Genomic DNA, 15,392 nt, shown 5'->3' on the forward strand with positions numbered 1-15,392 from the left:
GGGGCTTGGGGTCCCAAGATGGAGGAATTTGGGCGTGCCTTGTCCTTGTTCCTTCTCCTTCCTAGCCTCCATCTTCTGGGTGATGTTGGCACTTTCAGATTGGTTTAGAGTAGAAGCTCACTGTCTAACATAGGTGATAGGTATTGGGAAGTAATTGTAAATATTGTACACATAGTTTTTAGTAAAAAAGATAACACTGGCCAGGGGCAGGCAGCGTGCCTCTGTCTTGCTGAATGGACCTTGGCAGGACAGGAGAAAGAATTTTATAGATAAGAAACAATAAACAACCTTGAGACTGAGAAATGAAGAGTTCTGACTCCTTCTTCCACCGCCAGGCTGGGAAAAGAGACTTTCTAATGCATCTCAGGGTCACGCTGACCAGCTAGAGATCCCAAGACCACACAACTCCCAAGAACAAGCCCCTGCCCTCCATCCAGGAATATTCTCAAAGACAAAGCAAATAAATAAAGCATCCTAAATGTTTTCTACTGTTGAGCACTTTTTTTTTTAATCAACCACTTGCTGACTTATATTTTTAAGACCTTTTCATGTTTTGTTTAATCTTACCCCTTCCACACCATTTCAAAAGAGTCTGCCAATACTCATGTTAGTTCTTTAAAAAGATTTTACACACTGGGGAACAAATATAAAATTAACAAAGCAGCATATCACAGCAACTTCAATCCCCTTTTCTTATCAGGAAAGTAAATAACCCAAATCTGTTACTCTTTTGTGAGGCTTCATACTGTAAATAATTTAGCTTATGCAACAGTCAGCAGACACTTAAAAAATGGTAAAAAGGCAGCTTGTAAATTTTCTCTGTATGCATTTAGTAAGTGAATTAAAATATCCATGTATTCATAGGTACTTTGCTTCAAGCAACTCATTTGGGAAAGAAAAATTAGCTATTTTTTAGCTTGAATAACACAGTAATAAAATTTTCAAGGATATGGAAACCAATAAACAAATTACAGAGAAAAGTAATGAAAATAAAACTAAACTGATGGAAAAGCAAGCCAGTTCATCAAATGTTTTCTGCACAGGAGGCTAGTCCTTGCCCATTTAGCAGCATGGGAAATTGGGAAATGCAAGGTATGGACCCTAAAATTTAAGCTAATTCCCTAAAGAACAGAAAATGGTCAGCAGATTCTTTGCTTAATCATACCCAGCAGGCCAAAAGCCATTTGACATTGGATTTTACTTGTTGGATTGATAAAGACTTTGGTTATGGGGCTCAGAAACTTCACAAGGTGAGCAGATTTCTCAATGACAAATCCTTTACATTTGGATTTTCTAATTGACAGCAGTTAGTGTAGTACAGGAGATGGAAGCGTGGAATAATTTCAAAATTTAAAGAATACTACCCACACTTCTGAATAAATTCAAGCATTCAAGAATAGTACTTAAAGAGTAAGCAGATATTTATTTCTTCTCCTAAATATGCTCTGTCAACCTGACACAGCATCTCTATGAAACACACACAGATCTCAAAACACAAGCTGTTAGTAGGTTTTCCACCTCCTCATCAACATTCCTGGAAATACGACGCCATCAGGTAGAAAATCTATTTTCTAAGATTTCCATGCTGGTCTTATAGGTATTCATGGCAGAAATTTTCCAGTTAGTAATTAAAAAAACCAACCAAAACCAAACAAAAAACCCCAGAAAACAAGAGCTGATGATCAGATTAGAAGCTTGTTACTGATGAGAAGAAATAACCTCAGCATCTCTGCTCCCCACCACTTCTGCCCAAGATGAAGGATTACAATGCTGAATGCTAAAAGATCAACAAACCAGTGACTAATTTGGCAGTAATCATTCCTTATCTCCATCTGGAAGAGAGGAAAACCATTTGTTTGACTTATCAGCTCCCCACTAAAACCAGACAAAGAGGAGAAGTCGGCTTTGTTGTCACCCCCATCACCCACACGAGTGGCCCTGTGTGCACCCAGCAGATAAGAAAGGAAATAAAAGTGCACATTCCCCATCCTGCAACCAGGAAAAGGCAGAGATTTCTTAGTGACTGTAACAAAAACCTAAACAAAACGTGTTTACTGTTATTTTGTACCATCTCTGAAACAAACTTATTAAAAGCAGGCTCCTGCTAAAGGTTGTGATGAACAGATGCTGATGTGAGACACAGGGCTCAGCAAAAGGGTCAGAACTTGGATTCCCAGGAATGCACCTACAAAGGCCAGCTATGGACATAACAGGCATGTACAGAAAACAACAAAGTTTCCAAGTATTACCTAAACAGTATGGAGGCAGCATGAATATTCCTATTTTATATTCAAAGACAGCTCAAGTTTCCCTTTGCAGCACTGAGAAACTCCTTCCCATAACTCACTCTGGCCTCAATCTTGACAAATCAAACTCCACAGGGACATTCCCTTTGCAGAGGACACTTTGCAGCTTTGTTTTATGGCTAATTGAAACACCAAAGGAAGATCTTAGTTTTACTTTAGAGTAAAAATCTCAATAGGGCTGTAACTTGGGATCTGTGCCTTTCAGAACTTCATCCTTTTGTAAGAAATCCACAGGTTGGAGTATCAGAGTAGCCAAGATCCTAATGGAGATAAGCAACATTGGGATTTAGTTTGGATGATGGGATGTGGCAGATCAGCTTTCCATCAGGCTGGGGAAGGCAGAGAGTTATTGCAAACACTCAGATAATGAACAGCTACCCAGACTCCCCAAGTTTCTCATCCTGCCTGTCAATAAAGCCACTCCATCCTTCTCCTGCCTCCACATGCAGCACACAGATGTGATTTTACTTGACTGATGCTACACAAAAATCCAATGCAGAATGTCATTGTTAGTAAACAGACATTTTCTTTCAAAATCCTTTGTCGAAAACAATTGAATTTTTCTCCTTTTCACTATTCCTTTTTTTACTTCATCAGACTTTTTGTTGCCTGAGCTTTCTAGAACTTTGCTGTTTCTGGCTTTTCATCACCTCTTCCTTCTCCTCCTCCCCTCCCCCTCAGCCTCTCTGCATTCATCTCTGGCCATTTTCCCCCTTTTTTCTATCCCGTGGTCCCCTAAAGATGCTTCCCACTATTTAAGAGCTGCTCAATTTCTGATGTATCCTTTAATTTAATGATTGAACTTCAGCTTCTCTGAAAGAAATATTAAATACACTGAAATGGGGAAGTAATATAAATGCACATGGGAACAGAGCTACAGTGAGATGGATCCACTGACAGGGGACCACCATTCCCAGCTATATTCTACCTTTTTGGAAAGAAAAGGCCTTCTTTCCTTTCCATCTGCTTTCTGAACCCTCCTCTCAGCTAAGAAAGCAAAGCAGCATTAGGGAAAAACACTGGCCCCAGAAGTGCAGCCAGGGGATGCCTCACTATCAGACATAATCAGTCTGGGGGGAACCTGTGGGGAGCTGCAGAGACAAGGCTGAGTGACACTGAAAAACACTTAGGGGATGTGCTCTTAATCTGATTTTAGCCCTTAATAGATGACTGGACAGAAGGACTGCCACAGGCAAGAGGCCTAATCCAACAGGGACTGTTCTGCAAAAGAGAGCTCACACTGCTTTATTTTCCTTTCTATCCATTTTAGCCACTGCACTCCCAGCATTTCCAATCTCCCCTTTGCTTCTAAACTCTCTCATTTATCACTGTCTGAGCCATTACCAGGATCCACAAGGACCCAGTACCTGCAGGGCCTTCAGGACTGACCCCAAACAGTTTTTGAAGCAAGACTGTGGGAACACCAAAGACTTGGGACAGGGGGGAGTTTGTCCTCCAGCCTTCATCCCCTCATTCCCAGCTGCTCATGAAACAGTTCAGCTGCTGCCATTTGCAGCCCAAGATATTAAGATAAATTAGTATTGATATCATGTTTTCCATATTCAACTTTTGTTTGGTTATTTTTTTAAAGAGCCAGAAAAAGAGAAAACAAAAATGAGACAACAGAAAATGGAAAAGGGATGATCTGGGGTTCTTTCTGTCCCTTTGAACATAAACTCCCTTCCAGACTGTGGAATTCAGGAATCTGGCAATCCCCCACAAAGCAGAGATAAACTGAGAGAAGAGAGAAGAAGAAAGAATGAACAACTTTTGCACGGTCTGTTTGTTTTTATCACCTGTGGCTGTGAATGGCTGCACATCACTGAGCTGCTGAACTTCTCCCTCCCTCCTCCTGCCTGATCAGGAATGAAACCCATCCAAGGCCTAACACTGATTGCTTTTTTTTAGTGCTGATGAGCTGTAGAATTTTCATCTGTTATTTAAATACAATAATTATGTACATTGCCCTATCATCTCTGCAAAGACAGTATTTTTATCTCTGTACATATATTGACATGTAAGGTATAGGGAATTTTAAATATTGTAATTTACAGTTTATAAAGATCCCAGACCTTATCAAAGCCACTTCAGGGTGCTTAATTTTCCCAACAGAACTGAAATCTCACCCAGGCCAGATGACTGGAGACACAGTAAGTTCTTTCCCCTTCAGAAATGCATAAACATTAAGTTCTTCCCCAGATTTTACATTATGACATGCAAAGTTTATCTATGTCTGCATTTACAGTGCAGAATATTAAGTGTATTACTTCAATGGAACTCAAATTCATGTGACAGATATGAGGTGAGCCAGCCTCAACAGAATCTGAGAGAAACTCTATCTCCTGAAAAGAAATAATAGTTTGAGTTCAGACTTGAGCACAACAATAAAGTTTATTTTTGAGGCTTGCTTAGAGATCCCAATCCTCTGAAGAAGCTTAATCCAAACAAGGTGACCACGAGCAGGAGGAGGGGGATTGTCCAAGTAATCAAGAGCCTGGGATGTGAGGCTGGCTGCACCTCATCTCTACCCTCGCTGTAAATTACTGCAAATGCTGCTCCATGTCCAGCTTGCAGGGAAGAAGGGATCTCACAGGAATCAGTACCCAAAAATAAATTTACTTATTCATAATATGAAATTTGTCTATGTGAGAAAAACGCTCCACACAAGAGACCACCAGTACCCTACCCTCAAGATAACAGAGAAATTCAGTACTTAAACAGAACTTTGAAAAGTTATTCTGAGAGAAAAATATTACAAAACTTTCACCCAAAAGTTCCCACATTCTTCCAGGCTTGCACAGGATGCAGAAATGCCTTGGTAATTACTATGCAGCATACATGCAAAGCTTCATTCTATCAAATTATGGACACACCTATTAGAAAAAAGCAGGATAGGAGATAAGAGTCCAGCACAAATAGCAAAAATATTTCATCTTGTACAACATTATGGCATCAGGAGAGTGCAATCTCTGCCTGGGACGCAGAATATGAGAAAAGAGGAGAAATGACAATCACAGGGTATCTCAAGATTGCTCGAGGGGGAGAGAAGAAAAAGCAACCCTACAAATACAAACAACCTGATGGAACACACTCCCTGCTGCCAGGTACAGCCTGCAGATGGTTTGAATTATGAACCCAGAGTGGATTAATGCCCCTTTCCCTCTCCAGTACAAGGCACACAACAGGAATTGGATCCTGATCAATAATAGATTAATTTCCCTTCCCCTTCGGAGTAAAAGATGCACAACAGGAATTGGAGCCTGATCAACAGAAAAGCAAATGCTGACAACCACCTGCAGGCACCAGAGAGAAACATCATGCAATTAATGAAAAGAAAGCGTGTTCTCAATCATAAACCCATGTCCAAACCATGTCTATTGGTTCTCTGCTTATTAGAGTGATTCTTAAGAGCTGATACAATAAAAAAGCGTTAAGATAATCAAAGTTACTGTTGCAGTTTCCCACTCTGACTCTAGCAAGGACTATTTATTTTCAAGAAAAGGGAAATCTGATGCTGCTGTCGCTGCACAGGTCTCTGCTCTGATTTCTAGACATACAGAAAAATAACAGAGACTTTCCCATGAGGCTTCTTGGTCACATTTGTTTAGTTTGATGAAGAACATAAAAACTCCAGATGGGATTTTTTTGAGCCAGCATTACATAGTTACAAAATAATTAGCAAACTAATGGTGGAGAGTTGTTATATCAAGAATTATGACTTTTCAGTACCAAAGAATGTCTTCAGACTCCTCAAAAATTTAAGTATTGGCATAATTTATTTAACTTTTGAGAACCCAGACCGCAGACCTAAAAAAGTAAATAAGGAGCAACATAAAAACCTCTTAATTTCGTGGATCAAATTTATAGGGAAGAAACAGCTTAGTTGTTTGAATTACTCACAGCAAGTGAATTCTTCTATACCCAGCCCTCGTCTTGAACCAGACATCAAACATCACAACATATGAATAAAACACCACATACAAAAAAGATTTACAAAACCCAAGCAAAACAAGTGAATGATCTAGGTCAGTTGTATTTGTTGACTCTTTACACTCTTGTCACTGTGACAAGGCTTTGTCCACATCACAACAGACACAGGATGCATTTCCACTGCAAGGAAAGTTAAAAAAATAATTTTAAAAAGGGTGAATAAAATAATAAGACTCAGAACAATATAGAGCAAGTAGATCCCAAGTTAAATATCCAGAGTTTGAGGCGGGATATGATAAAGGAACAATTAGAAAAGATTTCATCAGCACCTCTTGAGGAAGCCTTGTAATAAATTTGTTTTACCTGAATTGCCCATGTCATAAAAAGGCTGAGAACATCCCCTCCCCTCCTTTTCCATCCACCCCTTCTGGGCCTGTGGGATTGTCTGAATTTATCATAATGACACTTCTGAAGCATTTAACTTCAAAAAACCAAAGTTACCCACAGAAATGAACCCATACAAGTGGCGATTTCACCAGTCCAGATCCCTTTTTGGTTGCAAAGCTTCCCAAAACTTTTCTGCTCAACTGCTACAAACACCCCTGATTCCAGCTTCAATGGCCAATGCACTCTGTTAGTTCTTCTGCCAGAGCTATCCTTTATAGCTTGAAGAGCTGCTCTCTCCCTCTGAGATGTTTACATCCTAAAGCATTTACAGAAAACAATCCTATTCTTTCACAGCCTTCATTTCACTAAGTGAAACAAGCAAAACTTGTCCTGCCTGGAAGGAGTCACAGCAAAACACACAAAAGATGAGGAGCAGGGGTAAAAATCCAAGCCAGCATCACTCTGTAAATGCTTCCAAATGTTTAAACAACTAACAGCCACGTTTTAAACAGCTTTTTTCTCCCCCTTTGTAAGGACTTTCACACAGACTGCAAGTGCTGTTAATTTAGCCCTAGTGAAAGATTAATGGAAAACTCAGCTCTAGCCAGAAGACAATTTATACCTCTTTGTGTGTAGATAGTCCAGTAAAGAGGAGATTTATATATGTTATTGGATGAAACGGAGTCTAAAACACAGGTTGAAAAGGTCTAAAACCTTATAGAGAGTTCTTAGGGTCTACTTCTGGGCACAATGAGAAGCTGGGGCTAAAATACAGTTGATTTAAAGATGGAAAATGTATTTCTGTATTTCTGTAACCAACAAAGTGCCCCAGGAGAGGCAGCGAGGCCAGGATGGTCCATGGTGGCACAGTCCCTCCAGCCTTTCACCAGTTCTGCTCTGAAGACAGGGACAGGGATGGGAGATGGGGCTTTTTTCTTGATTTTCCTCTCTTTCTACAGATCATTAAGTGCAGGTGACCCAGCAGCTGCTATCTGGGGGGTGAAATCCTCTTTTTTCTACTTCCTGAGGTCTGCAGACCCACTTTGTATTACAGGACTACCTCAGAAATAGATTTCTAGCATTGTCCCATGTAGTTTTAAGGAAATTAAACCACTGCTTAGTTACACAGCTCCCTGTGAATCAGCAGCTAAATTCAAAAGCAGACCAAATTCCTGCTCAAACACTCTGCAATTCCCTTCTCACAACTCCTCATGCAGAAAGAGCAATTTGGAAGTTCAGTCTCTGTCACTGACCTGACCTTCCCCCATGCACAGTGAGGGGCTTCTTTCTGCCTGGAAACTTATCATCCAGCACATCATTAGAGCTTTTAACATGAAAAAATATCTAGCCTCAAGCTATTCCAGCTAAAGAACACTCAGGTGGCTTTTCAATTCACCAGATAGCTTTAATACCAGCTAAATAAGTGGATAGAGTGTGTAATCTTATTCAACAGCAGTTAAAAGGGGGAAAAATATCCATGGTCTGGCAGTGGAATCTATTAGCCTCAGAGTCATCTTCAAAGGGATGCAGGAGGCAAAAAGGCAGAGCAGCAGCCAGGGCCCACAGCCTTTGGCTTCCCATGGAATCACAGAATTCCAGAATGGTTTGGGTGGGGAGAGACCTCAAAGCCCATCCAGTGCCACCCCTGCCAAGGCAGGGACACCTTCCACCAGGTTGCTCCAAGCTTTATCCAACCTGGCCTTGGACACTTCCAGGGATCCAGGGGCAGCCACAGCTTCTCTGGACACCCTGTGCCAGGGCCTCACCACCCTCACAGGGAAGAATTTCTCCCCAATATTCCATCCATCCCTGCCCTCTGGCAGTTTACAGCCATTCCCCTTTGTCCTGGCACTTCAGACCCTTGTCAGCTCTCCTGGAACCCTTTCAGACACTGGAAGATGCTCCAATGTCTCCCCAGAGTCTTCTCCAGGCTGAACAACCTCAAATCTCTCCCAAAACACGGCTATGTTTAAAAAGACTTCAAAATAACTCATTAGTGGGAATTACTTTTAAGAGGCTGTATATTTTTACGATGTACTTTAGTGCATTGCATGAGAAGCATCCTTTTAACCATAAACAGACCCTCATTTGGCAGGAGGAAACAGGTTTGAGGGGCCTGGCAGTGGTTGCAGGGGTTTCTGCAGCACAAGGCAGGAATCACTTTCTCCAAAATTTTAAGGCCTTGCATCTCAGTGCTTGACACACCTCAATATTTACCATTTGCTTTCTTAAAAATGGGAAATTTAAGTTAATAAACTCCACATCAGTAGCTGGATGTTAAATACCCCAAACCTGTCACTTAATAATCATGTGTCCAGAAATGCAAATTCAGTGGTGAGATGAGCTGAGAGGAGAAAGGAAGGAGAAAGCTGAGCTGGGGACATGGCTGTGTCACAGGGATCAGAGAGCTGCTGCCATTTCAGGGGCTGCAATTCTCACCAGCAGATCCTGGTTTAATGTCAAGCAGCAGCAAAGAGAGAGAAATAGGAGATAATAAATTGCTGCTTTCTATTTGCAAATACATCTTTGCATATGGCTTCATGTTGGGTTTTTTTATAAATGCATTCCTTAACTCCTGACTTTGGCACAAATAAAATCACACAACCAACAGTCTACTTTTGCTTTTTCTTACTTTCAAGACATTTAAACTCTTCCTCCTACTTAGAAATGAAAGGGTGGTAACAACTAAAGAAGAGAATCTATCCTTCACTGGACTTAAAGAAAAGCATTTGCAGTGACTTTGGGGGAAATTCTTTATGAAATACCTTCAACAATTTATTTTATGACAACAATAATGGAAGCACTATTTTCAGAGGGAAGATTTAAGATTAAATATGCTCTGTAGAGCATAAAGCAGATATGTGCAATTGATCACGTGTGAGTTCCCAAGATCTATTTCTCTGTAGCAGTTTTTTAAACGAACCTGATATTGTGGGGCATTACATGGGAAGCAGAGACTTGTGCACACAGACTGATCACAGAACCCCAGAATGGTTTGGGTTGGAAGGGACCTTAAAGCTCATCCTTAATGTTCAGGGACACCTCCCACTATCCCAGGTTGCTCCAAGCCCCATCCAACCTGGCCTTGGGCACTGCCAGGGATCCAGGGGCAGCCACAGCTTCTCTGGGCACCCTGTGCCAGGGCCTGCCCACCCTCACAGGGAAGAATTTCTTCCTAACTTCCTGCATAATTTAAATCTCTTCTCTTTTAGCTTGAAAGCGTTCCACCGTTTACATGCCCTTCACAACAGAAGGAGGAGCTTTTGTGTCACAGATATTTGGGGCAAGTGTCCAAGCCCCATTCCCATATTCTTAAAAACCACTCAACCAAAGCTACGCAAGCCCATTTCTGCAGGTGATGGAGAAGCAAAGTGTGGGTCAAAGCTTTCTCCAGAAAATCCCCTCCAAGAACTGAGATTAAAACTTGCCACATACAGACATAATTTGAACTTTAAAGAAATAAAAAAAGCCTACCAAATTTAACAGCCTCAGATCCCAGATACCAGGCACAGTTCATGAAGGCTTAAAGGAGAGCAATTCCACAGAGAGGATAGCACTGAAATAAACAGGCATTCTTGGTTTCCCTTGTTGAACTTAACTCTTCAAACCCAGACGCACTCACTGAGCAGCATTCCAAGCTCAAGGTCAACTCTTGCTGCATTCTATTTTTATATCTTTATACACACACACATCTGAGGAACATGTTTTGGGATCCAGATTGCTACCTTGCTCCCAAAGGTCTGCTATTTCCAAGTCTTTACATAAAGAGAACAGATCAGAAAAACAAGAGGATACCCCACAGCCTTCTTCCAGCAGCTAACTCAACCAAACATATGGAATGACTTGTCAAAATAATATTTTGAGAAATAGGTTATCAGGGGCCTCAGGTCCACTCCATATGGTCTAAAGTTCTCTATCCCCCTGACCATATCATGCTACTTCTCCACTCTCTTCTATAAAGGGAGACAATCCTTAATAAAAGGAGAGTTGTTCAGGTCACGGACATTCAGAATCAAATACAATTTCATTTATAATATTTACAGTACTGTAAAATAATAATAAAAAAAACAGGACAAAGCCATGCACACAGCAGAGCTTAGAATCCATAGAAATATTTTTCTAACCAAAGAAAGTTTTGTTTCCCCTTACTAGCACAGATGTTTTTTTTCTAAGTAAAGTGCAGCTTCCCCTTTGCAGTCTTTGTGATTATCAATCTCTGGTTATTTTATAATATAATGTTGCCTCAGACTTCAGCAGGGAGAAAAATACACATTGCTGCATTTCTTCTGTCACCAGAATAAAACAACACTGAAAGCAAAGAATGTTCCAAAAGAGCAAACAATAACCCAGCTAAAGAAAGTCTACAAATGTATCCATTCAAAAATAATTCCACAGATGGATAAGCATTTAATTTTCTGAAGTGAGAATAAACCAGCCTCTCTCTTTTCTGGGATGTGGAATGGGGTTTTGGACCTGCCTATTTATACCCAGCACATAAATGCTGCTCAGAGAACGCTGCAAGCCCTCTAAAAGGAAATCTAAAGGGAAGTTATTACTCCAGGCTCTTTGTTGGTGCTGCTGCAGTCTGGGTAGTGCCAGCATTGTTAAAAACAAACTGTTGGCTGTACCTTGCCTGGCCTGTACAAATGCTCTTTGCATTAATGTACTTAGGGTCTCCTCTCTGCTGTGCCCTGCCAAGAGAAGAGTTCAAGAATGGGATGTCTTCTCAATCTTGCATTGACTTCCTGCCCTCTCAGACAAGGGTTGGTCACAGTTTTTGGCTGTGTAGTTGGTAAACAGCCTCTCCTGAATATGGCAGGGACTCACTGCTGTGATAAAAACCATCAGCTTATTTCCACAGGGTGCTCTTGACTCCCAGCTCATCCAAAACTTCGTGTTTCATGCTGCTTCTTATTTGAAATTTTCATCATTATAATATGACACTCGGATGTCACAACAGAATTACAGCTAATAAGGAAAATTAGGGAGAATAAGTGGAAGATAAAGTAGCACATTAGAAAATGCACCATCGTCTGAGACATGAATTTTTATATTGTTGAGGTACAAGTAACATCTATTTCATTTTGTTTTAAAAAGAAATCAGTTCACCCCTAGGTTTAGAAACACTCTGTCACTTCCCAAAATGTCCTTGGGTTGTCAGTTTGAAATAAATTGGCAACGTGTCATTAGGCAGAACACAACTGCATTGTTTCGACTTAATTAACCCATTTTATTCAGATTTGCCCCAAAAATAACCCTAACAATATGATTCTGCTCTCCAGATGGTGATGGGCTGTGTCAGAGCAGAACTATCAGCTGTCAGCTAAACCAGAAACCAAACACTGCAGGGTCCACCTGAAACCCAAAAGCTGTAGCTCACTTTTTCTCCTACACACGTCTCCTGAAAGTGCTTACACAGAACGAGGAGGATGAATCACTGAAAAACACACATGAAATGCACCTAGAATGACAAATACACACATTAAATGCACCTAGAGGAGATTAAAATGACTCCAAGCAGGTAAAACAGAGCTGCCAGGAGGGCAGGCTGGAGGAGCTGGCTGCAGCCAGCACCTGGCTCCTGGATGTGATGGGGATGCCCAAACAGCCACAGCACCAACCTGGCATTGCCACCTCCTGCTCGGTGACTTCTCTCCAGGTTTTTGGCTGTGGGATTAGTGCTGAAACCTCACACTCGCCTCCAGTGGGAGGAAATGCTGAATGAATAAAGCATGTGCAGTGTCAAAAGCTGGTGCTGGCCTCTCTGCAGGCTACTGCCAGCACCCTACAGAGTGTCACGAACTGCTCTATCTCGCTTCTCTCCTCCCTTTCAAAAAACATTATTATAGATAAGAGATTAATGTGTGCCAGACCATTTGGCTATTCAGGAGCAAAAGAATTTTGCAGCATAGACTGAATTTAAGACAATAAAATGTGTTACCTACTGAACCACAAAATCTCTAAGAGGACTCAGAAATAGAAGCAGCTTTTTGAAATAAACTGTAATCTCTCTGCCCTGTTCCCAAAGTCTGCAACTTCAAACAAAAAACCCCTGAAAAACACAAAGCCTGGTGATATATAAAAATAAAAGTACAGATGAAGCATTTTTGACATTTCTCTATCACTCTTAAAAATAGTAATAATCTTGAGCTATTGAAGTTGCTGAAAGAAAATAAAAATCAATGTGTTTTCACTTAGCAGTTCTGAAAAAGAAAAGGATCACTTGGTATTTCAGCAAAATGCTTTAATGCCACTCTGTAACAGAGCCCACTATAAGGTGCAAGTAAAGCTCTTCTCACTCAAGCATTTACTGCACCCCAGAATTAGGGACTGGGAGGGGAACTGGGACAAGGGAGCAGAGCAGGGCAGAGCAGTCCTGTCCCAGGGCTCACAACCTGAGCTCTTCTGGGCTCTGGGAACAGCTGCCCCATGTCCCACCCACAAGGCAGAGACTTCAGACATGTCTCCTGAGCATTTCATACATGGAATAAAGTAATTTATTTTCCAAAACATGGAAACTGCACTGGGTTTGTGCTTTCCATGCTTCCCACTCAGCCCCGATCCAGAAGCAGTGATGCACAAATCTCAGGGGGATTTGTTGTTGATTTGGGGGGGCAGCTTCATTTGCTTTTTAATTTTTATTTTAAATAACACACATGGAAAACATTTCAAGCTTCAACTCCAATGTGTACCCAAAGCCCAGCAAATGTGGCCTTTTAAGGGTTTCTCTGCACTTCCCAGTTTCTGTCTGGTCACAAATTTTAGGTGTGCAACCATAGGCAGGACAAAAATGACCAAATTTCTGAGAGACATTGAGAAGCTTCTGCAAATCATTGCCATCTACTCACTTTGAAAATAATAAATGGCTGAGTCTTCCCTCAGCACAGGCAGGGTGGACATAAAATTGTGTATTTTATAGTGAATCACAAGTTCCACTCATAATAATTAATAGCAAAAGCCAATGTAAAGGACAAGAAAAAATAGCATGTTGCAAATGAACCTGTTTCTTTTTTCATATAGGAGAACCAGAGACACAAAAAATGCTTTTAAACAAATGTTTTTAACTGCTAACAATTTTTCTGTTGTTTCTGGTTCCTCTCTATGCATACAAATGCATGGAATGTAAAACCCAGCAAAGAGGGAAAGTGGAAAATTTAAAAAAGCTGATTTTTTTCTGTACAAATCCTTTACTCCTATCATTAAAAAGTACAAATTATTACCACTGGAAAGCAGAAGGAGTAGAAAGTGCTCTTGAAAAATAATAACTGCTTCTCCCAGCACACCAGAGACCTCTAGAGAAGATGGAGGAACCATTATGTGCATTTTATGTGTGGTGAAAATGAGGTGAGGACAAACATTACTGTAATGAGGCTGCACCAGGTGCATCTGACCTGTTTATTACAACCTTTTAACATATTAGGTTACACTCAAATACAAGATGGGAAGATTTTGTTTTTTCTTTCCAGTTTCCAGCTGGAAGATACAAATTCTTGGGGATCTTCCAGGTTCTGAAGGTGTCCCCCCTTCTCACAGTTGCTTTTCAGGCCAGTTCTCAGGTAGAGAATTCCTTGATGAGAAGTGGCAATCTAAATTTAATTCTGCTGCTGGACAGTTATTTACAGTATCTTTGTCAACAGCAGAGCAGAGAGGGGGGAAAGCAGAGGATTCTCCCAGGTTGTACCATAGGCAAGACAAGCCAGGCAATTTGCATTTCTCAGTTATTGTCTCAGGCTGCCCTCAGACCCTGGCACATGTCACCACAGCAACTGAACTGAGCTTGAGCTGTTACAAAGCATTAGAAATGGTGCCTAACCCCCAGATCAAAACATGTGCTGAGGCCATTCAGCCAGCAGGTTCCCTCCCAGTGTTAGAATCCTGCTTTCCTGGCCCTCCATCTCCACAGCCATGTTCTGCCAGATATTTCTTCTGTCCTTTTTCACAGATCAAATGCACATATCCAACAAAATTAAAAGTTCAAAAAGCCAAGATGAAAGCCCATGTGAAGCATTGCAGAGGATGGGTTCAGTGGGTGTGAAATGTCAGTGAGGACTCTCCCCTTTCCCTGGGAATCAGCCAGGAAAGCAGCCTGGGCAGGGGATGCTCCTCTCAACCCCCCGAGCTGAATCCTTCCTAAATTCAACCCAACAGCATCTCTCTGCCTCCCCAGTCTCCTCTGGATGCAAACATGGTCAGTGTCACACACCCCCAATCAACTCCTGGCTGCTCTTTAAGCTTCAGGAGGGTGGATTTAGATTATAAATTAAAAATAAATCATTCCCTGTGAGGGTGGTGAGGCCCTGGCACAGGGTGCCCAGAGAAGCTGTGGCTGCCTCATCCCTAAAAGAGTCCAAGGCTGAGTTGGACAGGGCTTGGAGCAGCCTGGGATTGGGGAAGGTGTCCCTGCCCATGGCAGGGGGTGAGACTGGATGAGCTTTAGGGTCCCAACCCAACCAGTTCTGTGAGAAGGAGCTTTGAGAAATCTCCCCCCAGCCCTTCACCCACTGCAGAGCAGCTGCACCTGAACCCCAGACCCTGCTCCCTGCCAAGGGGGCTGGGCTGTGCTCACACCCATCAGGTGGCCCTGCCCTGTCACTGTCCCTGTCACACTCCTCCTTCAGACAGCGTGGGACTGCGGCCCTCTTGGGGGGACCTGAATTGTTAATTTAAACTGATTTTCCAGCCTATGCCCATCATTGTGACCTATGTCAGACCACAGAGCAAAGGAGTTCAATGAGAAGCTGGGAACAGCTGCTGCTGCTTTGCTCATCC

The 15,392-nt window shown here is 41.7% G+C and overlaps 1 protein-coding gene across 1 annotated transcript in view; it reads right to left on the reverse strand.

The window, feature by feature from the left end:
* SDK1 (sidekick cell adhesion molecule 1) overlaps positions 1-15,392 on the reverse strand; it is a 387,816-nt gene that overhangs the window by 158,723 nt on the left and 213,701 nt on the right. The gene's annotated exons all lie outside the window — the stretch shown is intronic.

The sequence above is a fragment of the Geospiza fortis genome, unplaced genomic scaffold (genome assembly GCF_000277835.1).
Source record: "Geospiza fortis unplaced genomic scaffold, GeoFor_1.0 scaffold237, whole genome shotgun sequence".
Taxonomy (NCBI): Eukaryota; Metazoa; Chordata; class Aves; order Passeriformes; family Thraupidae; genus Geospiza; species Geospiza fortis.